This window comes from Protopterus annectens, chromosome 1.part0 (genome assembly GCF_019279795.1).
Source record: "Protopterus annectens isolate FY-2018-M chromosome 1.part0, PAN1.0, whole genome shotgun sequence".
NCBI lineage: Eukaryota > Metazoa > Chordata > Ceratodontiformes > Protopteridae > Protopterus > Protopterus annectens.
Window position 1 is genome coordinate 639,832,639 of NC_056725.1, and position 18,392 is coordinate 639,851,030.

Consider the following 18,392-nt stretch of genomic DNA (forward strand, 5'->3'; position numbering starts at 1 on the left):
AAGTGTGTAAAGGAATATATCAGGGATTAGTGCTCAGGTTTGTTGGTGTTCTGTAAAGAGTAGCTGAGAAGGAGTCCCGACTGAATCATGACACCTCCGAAAGTTATGTCATATATAGCAATGTACACACATATATGTCATGAGTCAGGCCCAACTGTACCTGACTGACAATGCCGACATCCTGACAGACAGGCCCAGATATACATACCCACCTCCCACTGGTGATAGTCCATATCATCATACCAGGAGATATCACATGTAGAATGGATGAGCAGCTACCCCCAATGCTAAAAGCATGGCATCAAGTGGACTACATTGATTACCAATATGTGTCATGCATAAACTACAGAACAAACAGATCCTGCACCTGAACAGTCAGCTGAACCTCCCCCCCTACACAGGATGTGGAACCGTTGAATGTGTTACAGCAACATATGGCACTCCACACAAGTGTTGGTGCACAACACACCATGGGATGTACAGTCCAGTATGCCTATGAAGTATATCTGCAAGCCATGGAGTCCATCATGGTTGAAGTCATAAACCAAGCAATTGGAAGCTGACATACACACAACCCTACTAACCGTGGTATGTTCATGTGCGGATCATGGTTCCCAAACATGCTAGACTGTTTGCAAGGCAGCCACACAGGACATACATCACTGAACACAGCTACACATGTCTCACATACACTTTGAATAGCCCTTTATCAACATCCCAGACACATGTAGTACCCACAAAACCAACAAGCTGTGCATAAATATGTGTTGACATATGAAGGAATGTCGATGTGTCCACAGATAGATCACACAAGGTAAGGATTATGAGTTCCTGTTCCAGCTGTTGACACCTGATGACCCACATGGACCATTCCTGGAATGGCATAAAACAAAGTGTACACACATTACCATGTCCAGTCTGATGATGTAAGTACCCTAGAAATACAGACGGAGAAGGGAAACCACCTAGTAAAGCAAATAGTGTGCCGTGCTAATGCATCTCTCTCTAGTATCATAACCTAGTTAGGTAGGGGTTTGAATCCTGCAAACGCTGACTGTGTGTGTGTGTGTGTGTGTGTGTGTGTGTGTGTGTGTGTGTGTGTGTGTGTGTGTGTGTTTGCGTTTGGGGGGTGTGTGTATGTGTGTGCAATTCTCTATGAAAGGAGTGGCCTTTCTGAAGACTGGGAAAATACACTACAGATGTACATTCCTCTTTGGAAAGACCGATGATGTCAGCACCCTAGAAATACAGATGGAGAAGGGAAACCACCCAGTAAAGCAAATAGTGTGCTGTGCTAAAGCATCTTTTTCTAGTATTATAACCTAGTTAGGTGGGGGTTTGAATCCTGCAAACGCTGACTGTGTGTGGGGGGTGTGTGTATGTGTGTGCAATTCTCTATGAAAGGAGTGGCCTTATTGAAGACTGGGAAAACACACTACAGATGTACATTCCTCTTTGGAAAGACTGATGATGTCAGCACCCTAGAAATACAGACAGAGAAAGGAAACCACCCAATAAAGCAAATAACACGCCGTGCTAATGCATCTCTCTCTAGTATCATAGCCTAGTTAGGTAGGGGTTTGAATTCTGCAAGTGCTGACTGTGTGTGTGTGTCACTCTTGGTCAATGCAGTGTGGGTCTTGCTTTTCCTATGTTATGGCATATTATGATTACAACAGTAAGTGCATTGCACACATCAGGTATATGTGTTGCAAATATATATGTATACGTGTTCCCTTAATCAGTACATAGGTGTGAAGCCTGCATACTACATGACTACATTTGTTGCCATTGACAGGTTGTGCCGCAGCTTCTCAGAGGTAATTGATTGCAGGCCACTGCATGCATTACCAGATGTGGATGGACACATCCCTAGTGTGTTTGCATGTACCGAAGGGGGCTATATGCCAAACAGGTGTGGACACAGGAATGGGTGGCAGTAATTACCACTGGTTAGTGTTATAGTGTAGCACTGGAAGAATGCAACTGTTACTGAGTTCCCTATGACTGTGTGTCATCTGTCAGGACAACATCCAATGATTGCTTATAGTCATGCTGTTGAGGTTATGTATACTACCAGACCACAAATCATTGACAGATACTAACAGTATCACCCACAGCATGGTGTCTACCCATGTCATACACACATGTCTACCCATGTTAGTACATAACTGTAGTAGAATGCATACTGGCCATTGAAAGATATTGTGACATGTTCACTATGTGTACAACAGGGTATGCCACATGTCCCATGTGTCTACTATGCACGTACATACAGACAGTGCACACGCACCATGTTCACAGATGTACACTTACTAATCTGTACTGCACACATCACACACATACTGTCCACTCAATAACACATCCTGGCAACACATTACACATCAGCCAAGTGGCACATGGGTGGACAAAACATAGTCAGACCTAACAGTGGTGTAAACTATGCTACATTGACAATCAGAGCTTTGATGAATAATGTCTGCTGAGATATACCTACAAGGATGTCATTACAATTTCCTGTTGACAACTTGCTAACATTGCTACACCACTATAGTGTCACCCTGTGCATCAGCACCATGTTAGCCTGTTCCTCCATCAATGTTACAGATGACAGGAGGTGACACAAGTATCATCATATGCACAGGGTGTTTTGTTGTTTGCCAGAGCCTGACATTGACCCATTCAATTGACATGTCTGTGTGTGTGTGTGTGTGTGTGTGTGTGTGTGTGTGTGTGTGTGTGTGTGTGAGGGACAACAGTACAGCATGGGCCAATGTTGATGTAATGTGTGTGTATGTATGAGCCCTAGTTGTTTGGTTAATGTGTGTGTGTCTGCATGCACACAGCTCCACCATGTGGCTGCCATATACAGTAGTTTGTGGGACAGCCACAGACTGTACCTGCTAGGCTGTACAGATTACTGTCTCTGACCATGGACACAGTACCTGTGCCTGTCAGGGGTGCTACAGACAGTATGGGATACCAACCCTGACTGGGTACTGTCCTCAGAGGCAGAGGTGGGACGACTGGACCCATGTCCCTGCTGGGAATGGCTAGAGCCACGTGCACATGGTCTACTGGGATGGTCAATGGACAGGCCAGCCCCAGCATTGCTGGGGCTGGTACTGCCACTACGGAAGCGGCTGTGACCCGGGGGCCATCCGCGACTACTGCCAGCTGTTGCTATTGCTGGTATGCATCCGCATCGACGTTGCAACCATCCCGCATGGTCCTGGCTCATGGATGACATATTGTGGAGGGCATCTATTGTCTACCAATGACCTCGGTGTAAGTCTGAATGGCACAGGCAAGGTCACGGATGCTGTCATTGATAGCGGTGTAATGTGCCCTCTGTGCCCTAAGTCCCTGCCTGGTGTACCGTTCCATACATGCCTGAGCCTGCATTACAGCCTGGAACATGCTGGATGTCATGAGACCAGTGAGGACACACCTGCCAGGAGCAATATGACCAGTGGTGCTCCCCCGAGAACCCCTGGATCTCCGCCTATGTGGTACCATTCCAGGAATATGGCTATGGCTGCTGTGAGGGGATGCAAGTGCCAAGGGTACCACACTCTCCTGGTCAGTGCCAACTGTATGCTGTCCCTCACCTATGGCCATTGGTGGTGAGGGATGTATTGGCAGTATGAGTGTGCGCATAGATGGGGTTGAACTCTGTGTACTGTCGATTGGTGGACCAACGACAGACCCTGTCAAACCTCCCTGTGTCAATATACATGTGTCATCATCAGCACTATTCGTGGCAGTGGCTTCAGGTTCCCTGCTGCATTCGGCCAGCCCTAACTCAGCACCTGTGAGAAGAAGACCGGAAACACACTTTACGGTCTACACATGCACACATGCACACATGCACACATGAACACATGCACACATGCACACATGCACAGTAATACACTCCTCACTACAGCACATACACACACACACCAGCAATCCAACACATACTCTATAGTGGGAGAAGGTGGGTGTCAGTATCACAAGGTAAACAGTCACCACACACGTGTCAGCATGCAGAATATGTGTTGCACAAGACCATACAGTGCTAGTGTAGATGCCCCAATGTAATGGCAGTATACATGGCTTTGTTGCAACTGTGTCATTGTTCAGTGATTGGCTACACCCTAGAACACAATTTGTACATGGACACAACCCAATGTGTGTCAAGTGACCTATACACCAACTAGCATTCCAGGACATATATGTGATACTTTGTTTGGATGGCAACTGCTGTGCATATTGTGTATACTGCCATATGTAAGCACACACACAACATGCTATGCATATTGTGTATAGGTGCATATGTTTGCACACGCACAACATTGAGGTGCACAGCAATGACTGCTATGAGTATAGCATGTTTTAATGTACTGCATATGATAAATGTGTTCTGTTGTGTACAGCTGTAGCAACCATGCATATCTAAGGTGCAGTACAGTGCTGCCACACTTGTGTCTGTTGCACTGTGCAGTGTATGTGCTTGAGGCAGCTACTGACTTTAATGTGATGATTAATGTCTCACAGCAAACATGGATAGCATGCATTATGCGTAGGTGTGCTACGTGTACATGGCCTACACCTCACCTATGATATGCACATTTCATTACCATTATGAAAGTGTTAGCACACTCACCAGCATGTACTGTTTGCCCTGCTGTCACACCAGATGGACCTACAAAAATATGACACAGTTTATCAGTGGCCACAACTGTGGCATTGCTGCCGTGAGTGAGTGCACTAATCTACAGTGGAACAACAGTCAACAGTCACAGGTGTGGAAATACTATTCCAAATATTAGTATTGCACATGAGAGGCAGCACAACTGCTAAACACGCAGTACACATCTCACATAAGCATATTCTAACAATACAGGCAACAGTAGTCTACAGCTAGGGCATATTACCTGCATGCTCCATGTCGTCCTGCTGGGTAGCTCCGGCCTCCATGATGACACATGCATGATGTTACTGCTGCTGTAGGCCAGGAGCCACCATGCTTAGGAGCAGCTCCTCCACTCTGGTGAGGGGGGGATGTATGGGCGCACCCCCACCTGTGGCAAGCTGTTGCCTATGGATATCAGATGCACGCTGCTGGACATGTCTGATTAAATCACTGCAGTGATGGCGTACCTGCTCATATGTCCGGTAATGCATGCCTATGTCATTTACCCGGTGAACAAGATCTTGCCACAGTGCAGTGCACTCATGCTGGTGCTGGCTGGCCCTGGAAAACAGCCGTGCATAGTTTTGATACAGGCTGGCCTGTATGACCTCCTCCTCTGCAGATGTATACACAGGATTGTGGCGATGAGCCATAACCCTGGAAGACAATTAAACAATATGTGTGAGCAAGTCTATCAGAGGATACACACCTTCAATACCACTTATCAGTGCTCAGCCCACAGCTGCCTGACAGTGGCTGCCGCACTCCATACAACAAACCAGTATATACCAGTACTTGACACACTGTATTGGATACAATGCACAACCTCACACTGGGGGTATATATCAAGCTAATGCATGACAGATATTGTCATCCAATGCAATGAATGTAATGTACAGTTACAGTATTATCAGTAAACCACCCTAGTCTTTGATGCCATACCCCTACCTAACATATGTGCACGGTTGTTAATATAGCTGGCATACTGCTGTAACAGAGTATACATGTTGCTAGGTACACACACATACCCTGTAACACACATGTGATTGCGGCCATGGTACAGGCATCATTACACACACATTAGTCAAACATACAACACACAAATGTATGCCAACACAGATGAGCATTACCTGTGTACCTTATAGTACTGTGTGCCCCTACTTACAGATACCTATGCCTGAGGAATGTAATCTGTGCAGAATACAGGAAACACACAAGACAGTGATACCAGGGAATGTGAACATACACCATACTGTGGTATTTAGGTCTACAGCTTCAGGTCGTACAACAGTTCATATGTGACCTGGATTCACCAGCAGTACAACTTACTGAGCATACATGTACTGCTACAGCCTACAATGGAACACCACAGTCGTACACAAGGTACTACGTCACAACATATGCCATCCTACTATGTCTGTATCCCAATAACTGACACATCTTTCTCTGCCCTCATACCAAGGACACAAACTACCATGACAGACACAACCTCACGCTATCACACCTGTACAGACCTTGCACACAGTCAGTATCCCGCTCTTTCCACCTGGTATCGCACTGAGTACATGTGTGAGTGCATTGTTTCATAGGTAGGTACTACACTATTGGGCCGGGGCCTACAGCAGCCTAGCCATATGCTACCCTGCCATTTGACACACATGTAATGTGATTACACTTGCTCCTGTCAAACGGATACACAGAGGTGACTCACAGGGCATATTACCTATCTCCATAATATTCATCAGGGGTATGTATGACATCTACTAATGATGAGCAATGTTTATTAATGCTGGGTAGTTTAGTCCAGAGTATGGCATATTTGTGTATAGGAACCTGTACCTCCAGCATGTGCTGTTCAGTGCGTTGACATGGATTAGGGCCCTAGGTCATGTAGCCCAGAGGGATTGTGAGGTGTTGTCATGGTGGTTGGCCAACTGCTATGGGTGTGACATACCTCTGTATGTCTGGCAGGGGTAACCTCTGTGTATGATGTATGCAATGCACTCTAGCTGTGGTTTTGTGAGTCAGTCTGCATAGGGCATGTGTTTGGGGCAGTGTCACTCTTTGTTAGGTATGTCTGTGGCCTTTCCACTTGCTGTGGTTGTCATGTGAGGTACATACCACATGGGGCATTGTGAGGAGTAGGGGGTACACTGACCTATATTTTCCTAGATGGCACACCTTTTGTGATGACACGTACCACGTAGAGGGATTACAAGACTAGTGTGGAACTGTGATTATCAGAGGGGAGGCTACTGTACACCATGTCCCATGTTCCCTTCTGACACCTTCAGTGTTGGGCAGGCAACCACCTATCTGGTAGTTAGTGTGTAAAGTGTTTTGGAATGGGGTATGGTACTGCAGTATCAACACTGGTGTTCAGTCAATGCGTTGGTCACCAGGCACCTGTTGCAGTACGTATGACCCCGTGTCTCCCTCTCTCACTCTCTCTCTATATCTCACTCTCTCTCTCTCTCTCTATATATATATATATATATATATACATATATATATATATATATACATATATATATATATATATGTATATATATATATATATATATATATATATATACATATATATATAGATATATATTTATATATATATATATATATATATATATATATATATATATATATATATATATATATATATATATATATATATATATACACATATCTATATCTCTCTCTCTCTCTCTCTCTCTCTATATATATATATATATATATATATATATATATATATATATATATATACATATATACAGGTATATATACACATACTTGTAAACATCCATTGCTGTACATATACATGCACATATAGGCACAGATACTGGCCACCTTTCATGTTGGGAATATGAATCATTAAACAGTTGTGAGATGATACAATTTTGTAAAAATATTGCACAGTGTTGTGTAGAATGCATTTTGCTGTCCTCAGGCCATATAGCTGTAGCAGGCCTCACTGTCTCAGTCCCACAGCGTTTAACCACCACATGACATATACCTGCACTGCTTGCTGTTTTCAATGCCACACACTACAACCTACATAGATATGTGGACATAGCAACCTTCAGCTACATATATATGTCTAGCCTTCACTAACAGTTGCAGTATGTACCTTGTCCTATGCACATCTGCATTTACGTATAGATATGGACTGCACACACATATGGAGGGTTCACAGTATGTACACTACCCTTCATACACATCATTCGCATCCCACCAAATACATATCTGTTACATACCTTACCTTTGTATTTCTTACCTCTGTCTGTTGTACCTGTTGACGTTTATTTTTCTTTTTAAATTTTTTTTTTTGGTGTCTACAAATACCTCTGTTTGTTTGTTTGTTTTTTTGTCTGTCTCTCTCGCTTGCTTGCTCTCTCTCTCCATATGCTGCAATGATATAATTGCATGTGTGGACAGCAAGTGCAGGCTGATTTTGTAGGTATTTGCACATGTGCATGTGATGGCCTCTGCACCAATTGGTGCCCACCATTTAATAATTGCATGCAGCCTGCTGTGTGCTAATTGCAGTTCTCACTGTGATTTCAGGACACGGCTATAAAATGATAGGTTAGGTAGGCGTAGGCCTTTCAGTTTTGCAAGGTGGGGACCATGTTTGTTTGCTGTGGACACTGTTGTGTCAGTCAGAAGGTTGGTATATGTCTCATATCTGAAGCTGGGCTGTAGCCAGTGAAATACATGTTGTACTGAAACCTGACTGTTGCTTCTTCCAGTACACGCTTCAAGGTACAGTTTTGGAAAAAATAAGCTTGTCTTGTTTTGACACTTGTAACATAAAATATTATTTGTTATCTAAGGAAGCTATTTATATTTTAAAATTTGATACTTTGTACCCTCATGATTTAAATGAAGAATTAACTGGAGGGTGTTAATTTAATTGTTTTTATTAATTGTTTAATTAGTTTTTGATTAATATATATGTACTGTGTATTTTGTAAGTTCTTTACTCCTTGAAGGCTAAGGCCGAGACATCAGAGGAATAAAGTGTGTCTTTATTTTATTTGTGGATTACTTTGTGGTTGCTTTTTCTTTTGCTGCTTGTTGCTACATTGTTGCTACATTGGGGACCATGCTTGTTTGCTGTGGACACTGTTGTTTGAGTCAGAAGGTTGGTATATGTCTCATATCTGAAACTGGGTTGTAGACAGTGAAATGCATGTTGTACTGAAACCTGACTGTTGCTTCTTCCAGTACACTCTTCTCAGTGTGTCAGTTTACTCACACCTCCTAATGCTAACACTGGATTCATGAGAGTATGTACTTTGTTTTGGAATTAGGAAATTAACTAGCATACAACAGTGGTTATTCCAATGTATTGCTCTGGCTTTCCTATATTCCCTTCATGTTCACTCCTTGCAATGCATGTTATATTTCTGTCTGTCTTCATATGTATTGCTCTGGCTTTCATAGTTTCCCTTTACATTCACTCCTTTTAATGCATGTTATATTTCTGTCTTGAAATGTATTGCTCTGGCTTTCATATTTTCCCTTTACATTCACTCCTTTTAATGCATGTTATATTTCTTGCAGCACCAAGTTATTGTATATCTGCTGTGGCTTAGTGGCATGTCATGCAGACTGGTGAGTCCAAGGTGTGGGGTTTGAGACTGACAAGGATATTTTATTTTGCTGCTGAGCAGTACAAGGGCCTTGTCATACAGAGTGACTCAGGCACTTTTAAGCAGTTGTAAGCGGGTTTGCATGAGTTTGCGCGGCGCTTAGCGATGCTTAGCTAAGCGCACATAAGCTCACACGCACGCACTCACGGAAAGTGCTGCCAAAGTCTGGGCAACTGTATTTAGCTGGGTAAAGTGCTGCTACACTCTGGGCAACTGTATTTAGCTGAGTAAAGCACTGCTACACTCTGGGCAACTGTATTTAGCTGGGTAGAGCACTGCTTAAATCTTTATATCACATCAAAATAGTCAAATCATAGCATTCCACATAACCTGCTGGTAAAGACCCACAGGACAAGATTTGTGTTATGGCATTCCTATTTTCCCTTTACATTCACTCACACTAATGCATAATATATTTATTACAGCACCAAGTTATTGTATATCTGCTGTGGCCCAGTGGTAATCCATGCAGTCTAGTGTGTCCAAGGTCCTGGGTTCGAGACTGACAGGGGTATTTTATTTTGCTGATGAGCAGACTACAGGCCTTGTCATACAGAGTGACTAAGGCACTTTTAAGCAGTTGTAAGCGGGTTTGCGTGAGTTTGCATGATGCTTAGCTACGCTTATCTACGCTTAGCTAAGCGCACACAAGCGCACACGCTTACAACTGCTTAAAAGTGCTTATTCCCACTAACACCCGCGCTATTTTCTTTTAAAGAAAAGAAAATGGGGAAATAGGAAAGTGGTGAAAAAGGGGGCACAAAGACGGTAGGACAGTAGGAAAAAAAGCTCAGGATGTGCAGGAAGGATGTAGGAGAGGCCCGTAGCTGCCCAATTCTTTACCAGCAACAGCTGTGCATATGTTAGAAATTTAGAGTGAGATTTGAAACCTTCCACCCCTGGGAGAGGAGTGAGGACAACAAAGTATGTTGTAGAGCCAATTGTAATTATCAGTTTACATGTCCAGCAGACATGTGTGTGAAATGGGCAGCTATGTATGGGGCGTAGTTTTTTTATGGGAACAGAATGCCCTTTTTTTTTTCTGGTGAGAGTGGAATGTGAGGTACAGGAAGTAGGTATATTTGGGGAGGTAGGTTGGGGAGGTTAACAGACAAGACAAACAAGACGCATACAGGGGTGGAGTATGACACATGTGGGGGGTAAACACAATTGACGGGGGCGGATGCTTGGATATCGCAAGCCCATGAGCCCACAGATGGCAACAGTGGAACTGAGATCCCCAGCCATGGGCAGTTATCACTGCACCTTCACAGCCCAAGCCGGGGCTGTGCTGGGGGCTGGATAGGATGGGAAGGCACACCCGTGAGTTGCGCCACTCTCGCCTCAAGCTGGCATAGGGGATCAGTCATGGAACGCCTGATCTCACTACGCACCACAGACCGGACCCTTTAGAGGGTGAGTGGGGGCTCTCCTCCAGCCACGCTTGCAGAGGGGGTGCGAGCCCCATCCCCTGCAGTGCTTCCACCCGAAGGTGGCACTGGGCCACCGGAGGAGGAGGTCCCGGCCTGGGCACTGGTGCCAGGTGCACTTGCCAGCTGAGGTGGAAGAGGTGGGTCCGCTGGCACCCGCCTTCCCAGTCATCCTATATTTAGCAGTATTTAATGGCATTTTGGGTTAGTAACAAACAACACCATTCCAAATTAGTTTTAACAGCATGATTAGTATTCCCATTCACCAAACACAAATGGATTCCAAAAGTTGAACAGCAAGCATAACACATGCATATTTAGGACAACAGTGGACATTCCAACAGCATGCAGGGTTGATTCAGGTTTGGATATGTGAACAGGCACATGCATCAACGTACATGCAGATATGTATAAACCAACAGGACAAATGTCCATAGGAATTAATTGTGAATACACATACCCAGTTTGGTGTGGAATAGCATCATTTGTGAACATAAGATAGGGTGATAAAATATTACATTAACAACTTACAATACCTATACTTATACTATACATTCCTACTAGATGCAGATATATATCCCCTACATGTATTAGTACAGTTTCCTGTATGTAACCTTACAAATGTTGGTAATGGAGATGTTACTGCTACATTAATATACATTCCATTTGTATTCATCCTGCTACATTTGAACAGTTACGTACAGTTCTAGCAGCACACTGACATTTGTGGGATCACAAGCACAAGCTGCTCATGTACCGGATTAACAGGTAAATACTATACATGACACAGTTGAGGACTATAAATATTCTTCTGACATACTGGCATTCCCATCAGCCAGTTTATATGGGCCTAGATAACTGTGGGTGTTCAGCATTTCATACAACCATACTATCTCTATAATGCAAGGGTACAACAACATATCCGAAATATGGGATGGACACAGTCCAGGTATTGTACTTTATTAAAACATTTCACTCTTTGGTTGTGGCTGTCTCATTCATTTCATTATGTCGCGCATGCAGTATACCTTTATTCCAGACTTCAAGGTCTTTCTCACACTCTCTCACTTATTTTATATTTACATTTCAGGATGGTAATTAATTCTAGGCTTTATTAACATTTATTACTGGGTTACAACAATCCTTTCCAGCTGACTCACTTATTTCATATGACAGTATATACAAGGATGTATTCAATACTTGTATGTCCTTTATTGATAGATTAGAACACTCATTTTCAGGCTGAAGCAGTTATCTGATATTACAGTACAGGTGGGAACTCTATTTGAGACTTATTTACTCTTTATTAATGGATTACAATACTCCTTTTCAGGCTGCATCACTTATCTGATCTTAGAATACTAGCAGAAGCTTTATTCTAGGCTTATTTGACCTTTATTACTGGGTTACAACACTGAACTCATTTACAGGCTGTCTCACTTATATTCTATAATAATACCAGCTGAATAATTACTAACCTGCCTGGTGGCACAGTGTTATAAAAATATCTATTAATGTATGTGTTTAGTGCTTATTAGAAGCTAAAAGGGTGAACACATTTCATTCTATTTTATGTACAGCTTAATTCTGTATGAAATTATAAGATGCTTTTTCAAACTGCAGTATGCTTTCTGAAATTGCAAGATGCTCTCTGACCTAGTATTTGCTAGCACAGCAAAATTCATGTTTATGCCTTTTGGAACTTTACTGAGAAGCAGGTGATTATCTGCTAGGTCAAGAAAATGAGTGAATAGTGAATGAATAGAACAATACTGTTTTCTATAACGTGATTGAATATGAACAATCAGCTCTGTTCGTGTTATGAGAACATGCACAGCTGTGGAAAAGAAAAGATACATCAGGCAAAGACTGTTTGAATAAATGAACTATGATCTGCACTTGCTTTGTGCTCAAATTAGCCATAGTACCATGAATGGTAACATTGCATAGTGAGAAGTCATATCTGACCAGTGGTCATCAAGGCCACATTGTTTTTCTTAGGAAGTTTTTTTGTAAACTTGATATGCCAGCAGAAAATCATAGACAAACAGCTATTGTGAAATAATATTGAAAGAACTTGTGATTTATTACGTCAGCTTAGTAGGCAATGCCTTGTAAGAAATGTATAAGAATAGCTTCACTTCCTGATTCTAGTTAGACAAACTCTGTATTAGCACGCTTTTGTCTCCTTGCTGCAAGATTAAAGTGCCTTAACCTGAACCTGCCGTGTGTTGATAATTTTGAAGTTGTTTTTCCTTTGACAGATTGGTCCTCCGGACCGGAAACTCTCAGTTCGTCTCAGGTCAGATGGGCCAGGTGGTATGAAACCATACGGGGAAGAAACCACATCAGTTCTTCTGCTTTGAAAGACCTCCGACAGAGTTGTCGTTCAAAAGAGGCCAGCCACTTTTCTGATCTGCGACTGGAGGACAAGTTAGTATACGAACCAGAGATGGTCAATCACGGAGGCTCAGGTAAGGTGAGATTTACCTTTTTTCTGTATTAGATCAGGGACTTGATTTGAATCATCTGTCAGGAGATTTGTTTTGTACAAGTCAGGGACAGAAAGATTGCAGTCTTGTCATAGATCAAGGAAACAGAATAGGTAAGACAGTTATTCTAGATACACTGTGAAATAGAAAATCGTGGTACCACGTGAAAATATGAAGGGTTACGTAACATTTTTTGACAGTCAGAACAATATGGGTAATAAGTGCACAAAAAGTTCCAAAGACCCACCGCTAACCAAAGATGCAAAATATATGCAATTACAGCGTGCCAACAATGTTAGATACTATACAAAATGGGTTAATAAATATGAATTCAATGGCAGATTAGAAAAATCCTCACTTATTAAACTTGTCAAACAGCTTAAAACCAACGCAAAAGGTCAGGTAAAAAATCAACGTCAATTGGGCATTCCTCAGGCACACAGGTGGATTGAGGAAGCAAACCATAGGGAACAAAAAAGTAATAATTCAAAAGCTATGTTTCTAGATAAAGAAGACAATAATTTGGTAATAGCATCAGCCCCTCTACCCCCTCTGCTTCCTGCACCAGAATATGAAGCAAGTAGACAAGCTGGTCCACCTCTGCTATACCTGGCTGTTACTGCAAAGCCAAGACCGTATGTTAGAGATTCCATCGAGACTAGGTCTCGAACACGTAACTTAAGAGGGGATATTGAGTTATATCAAATAAACAAAAATTCATGAGCTATGAGTGAAGAAGAGATATGTCCACTCATAGAAGTACCAAATCCTCAGGCAGGACAGGCAGGACAGGACCCGACTCTCCTAGTATATAGACCGTGGACACCGGAAGACATCCGGAAAGCCACAGAGGGAATTCCCCATCCAAAAGTTAATTTTAGAAAATTCTTAGAAGACTTACAGGGCATGAGGTTAAATTATCATTTAAATGGAGAAGAAGTAGAAAAAGTAGTCAGACAAATCGTAGGTCCAGATTGGCACATGATCAGTGACAACTGGAATCCCCGTGATGCAGAACATAAGCCACTCCCACATAGTAATGCAGAACTGGATAACAGAGTGAAAGGTCTAACAGACCGAATCTCTGAGAAGTGGAAGCCTAGAGCAGACTCGACTTGCATTAATCAATGCATTCAACAGGAAGGTGAAACTGTTGACAGATATTATGCTAGATTATTAGAGTGTTTTAACAACCATTGTGGAATGCAGGTACCTGAAGACCAAACACATGATTCCCCATATGAGCAGCAACTAAAGAATGCATTTTTAAAAGGCAGTATTTTGCCTATAAGCAGCTTTATTATAAAGCACATGGTAGAGCATCGTACAAGTAGATTACAGTCACTACTTGAATATGCTAGGCATGCCGAAAGGCATTTTAACAGTAAAAAGAAAAAGAAAGCCCAAGTATTTGCTGTAGAAGATGGAGCAGAAGTTTATGTAGTACAGTCCAGAAAAAAGGGCAAGAAAAATGCCCAGGGAAACAAACAATTTGATAAACGATCAGAAGAGTTTGAAGAGAGAAAGAAAAGGGGTGAATGTTTTAAGTGCGGAAAAAAGGGACATTTAGCAAGGGATTGCAAGCAAAACAAGAAGGTAGCCATGGAAGATAAGGAGGGTGAGGACTGACTATATGATAGTCAAGAATCACTAGAAGGGAATAACCAAGAAAAGACAAATGCAAATGTGATAGAGGGAGTAGAGAATGTGATAGAAGAAATAGAGGAAGTACAAGAAATCACAGATGGTGAAGAAAGTGAAATTTTGGACTTAGCATTATTGAGCCTAGAGCTCTATTTAGCAGACACGAAACCGGAAGTTACAATTCTGGTAGAGGGGAGGGAAGTTAAATTCCTGTGTGACTCAGGGGCTTCACGAACCCTGATACATCCTTCCAAACTACCAGAAAATTCGGAATCACTTGATTACATATTAGTGAAAGCAGCTAATGGACAGCTGTATCGGGAGCCACTCTCCCATAACATAGCAATAACTGACCCTGTTTAAGGGATGACCCAAAAAAGCAAAATTGTTGTTTCTGCAAAATGCCCAGTAAACCTTTTGGGCAGAGATCTTATGCAGATATTTGGCATAGCAGTAGTACCGACTATGCAGGGTATGGAAGCACAGCGACAAATGGATACTTTTGTGGTGCGACCGGAGGGTGAAACATTTTATTGGTACAGCCAGGACTTAGTCACGACTGGTCCAGGGGCAGTAACCGAAGAACTGATAAACGTAGCCATCAGTAAGTCCCCCTCCCTTGACACTGATAAACAGCATTTGTTGCACCGCACTCTGTATTATTGTAGCACACCAGGACCTGATAAGGAATATGAGCAAGAACTGTTTAAAAACCATGCAAACAGATTAGTATTACGTAATCTGTACTGTGACACAGAAGGGAACAGTGTAGTTAGCTGTTCATTGCCCCAGGAATTCTTTGCACTCTATAAATCTAATCAATTACTACATGTTAGTTTAACTAAGGACAAGAATGTGAAATGGGCAGATCTTGGAGAAAAAGTCACAAAGTAGGAAAAACAAACAGAGTTAGAATTGTCAGAACAGGGAGTACAAAAGCAGAAGTTAAATTGGATAACGCAGACACACCCAGCTATACACTTACAGTCTAGCGAGAACAGCTGGTTAGCACTCTTACTAGAAGAGGAAGAAAAAGCTTTACAGAGCATACCAGAAACTCCCTGGTCAACAGGAAAAACAGATGTAGGACTAATTCGTACAACAGGACCAGTTACTATTGCGCCAAAATCAGCATTTAGACCTCAAAAGAGACAGTACCCCTTAAGAAAGGATGCAGAAGTAGGAATCAAACCTATAATAGCAGCTTTACTTAAGGAAGGAGTACTGGTAGAATCTCCCGATTCACCATGTAACACACCTTTATTTCCTGTCAGGAAAGCAAATGGAGAATGGCGTATGGTCCAAGATTTACAAGCTGTAAATGACGCAGTACTACCTAGAGCACCTACGGTGCCAGATCCACACACCCTATTGAATGATTTAAAGCCTCAACAGAAGTATTTTTCTTTGGTAGATTAGCAATGCGTTCTTTTCGATACTGATACACCATGACAGCCAACATTGGTTTGCATTCACATTTCAGGGGAAAAGGTATACATATACGTGACTACCACAGGGGTATTATGAAAGCCCAACAATATTTGCACAAGAGATGGCAAGCAACTTGGCGGGATTTAGCCCACCAAGAGGCAGCCAAATTTTACTTTATGTAGACGACATCCTGCTGGCAGCCCCCACCCAGCAAGAATGCAGAGAAGATACTATAGCACTACTACAATTTCTAGCCACTCAAGGTCATAAAGTAAACAAAAACAAATTGCAGCTTTGGAGAAAGCAGGTTAAATACCTGGGATATGTAATATCCAAAGAAGGCAGAACATTAGATGAAGATAGGAAAATAGCAATTTTACAAGCACCCAAACTGACTACCAAGAAGGAAATGATGTCCTTCCTGGGCACGACTAATTTCTGTCGGAGCTGGATTCCAAACTATGCCTTGGAGTCTGCTCCAATGACCAACTTGATATACAAGAAGTCTATGGCAGCACAAGGTTTATTACAATGGACACCAGAAGCAGAATCAGCTTTCTGCAAACTGAAACAACTGATAGCATCCTCATTAGTTTTAGGATTACCAAACTATCATAAACGTTTTTTCCAAACTGTAGATTGTAAGCAAGGTTACATAACATCAGTGTTAACACAGCAACATGGGGATAAGCAACGCCCCATAGCTTATTAATCATCACAGCTGGACCCAGTGGCGTGATCCCTGCCCCACTGTGTATAAGCAGTAGTTGCAGCTGCAATGGCAGTACAGGCTTTGGCCTCAGTAGTGTTGTTCCACCCTCTCACATTGAGAGTGCCTCATGCAGTCGCAATTATTTTACTGCACGAAAAAGTAGCATATCTTTCTCCTGCTAGACATGTTTCCTGTATGACTATACTCTTGAGCCAACCTCATATGACAATTGAATGATGTACAACTTTAAATCCGTCTACCTTGCTCCCGACCCCTGCAGATGGCACACCACACAGCTGCCTGCAGGAGATTGAGCAAAAGACACTGCCTAGAAAAGATCTAATGGATGTTCCCTTGGATGATGCCGAGGTGACATATTATGTGGACGGCTCATGCAGGAGGGGTCCTACAGGACAGAACCTAGTGGGGTATGCAGTAGTTTCTGATACTGAGATTTTAGAAGCGAAGTCTTTACCACACAACTTATCTGCACAAGCAGCAGAATTGATTGCCTTGACAAGGGCTTGTACCTTAGCAAAGGGTAAATGTGTGAACATTTTTACTGACAGCCAGTACGCTTTTTCTACTGTACATGTTTTTGCACAACAGTGTAAAAATAGAGGAATGATAACATCTACTGGTAAACCGATTAATCATGCGCAATTTATTTTAGATTTGTTAGAATCTATTCAGTTACCTCAAAAAGTAGCTATTTGTAAATGTGTAGCTCATACCAAGCAACAGGATTGGATTTCAAAAGGTAATGTGAGAGCTGATACTGCTGCAAAGCAGGCAGCTTCAGCTTCTGAAGTTTTTCTTTTGAGTGAGGAATTACAACCTTCTGAGATTTTAGATTTAGAAATGTTAAAATCAATGCAGATACTTACTACGAAAATAGAGAAACAGAAATGGATAAAAAGAGGAGCAATTCTTGAGAAAGGGCTGTACATCTCCAAAGAAGGAAAACCAATTTTGCCGTCTAACTTGTTTAGATATGCAGCTTTGTTGAGCCATGGGCAGTGCCATGTCTCAACAGGGGGGATGGTACAGTTACTGAACCGAGTGTTCACTGCATATGGATTTACAAACTACACAAAAAATTTTTGTGTAGCATGCTATGTTTGTAACAAGCATCATGCACAAAAGCCTAAGCAAGGGAGTTTCCCAACACCACCGTACCCATTCCATACTATCTGTATGGATTTCATAGAACTAAACAAATGTGAAAATAAGAAATATTGTCTTGTCATTATAGATATGTTTTCCAAATGGGTGGAAGCTTTTCCGACCAAAAATCCAGATGCAGCTACTGTTGCAAAAGTCCTTGTTAAAGAAATTATTCCTAGATTTGGCATA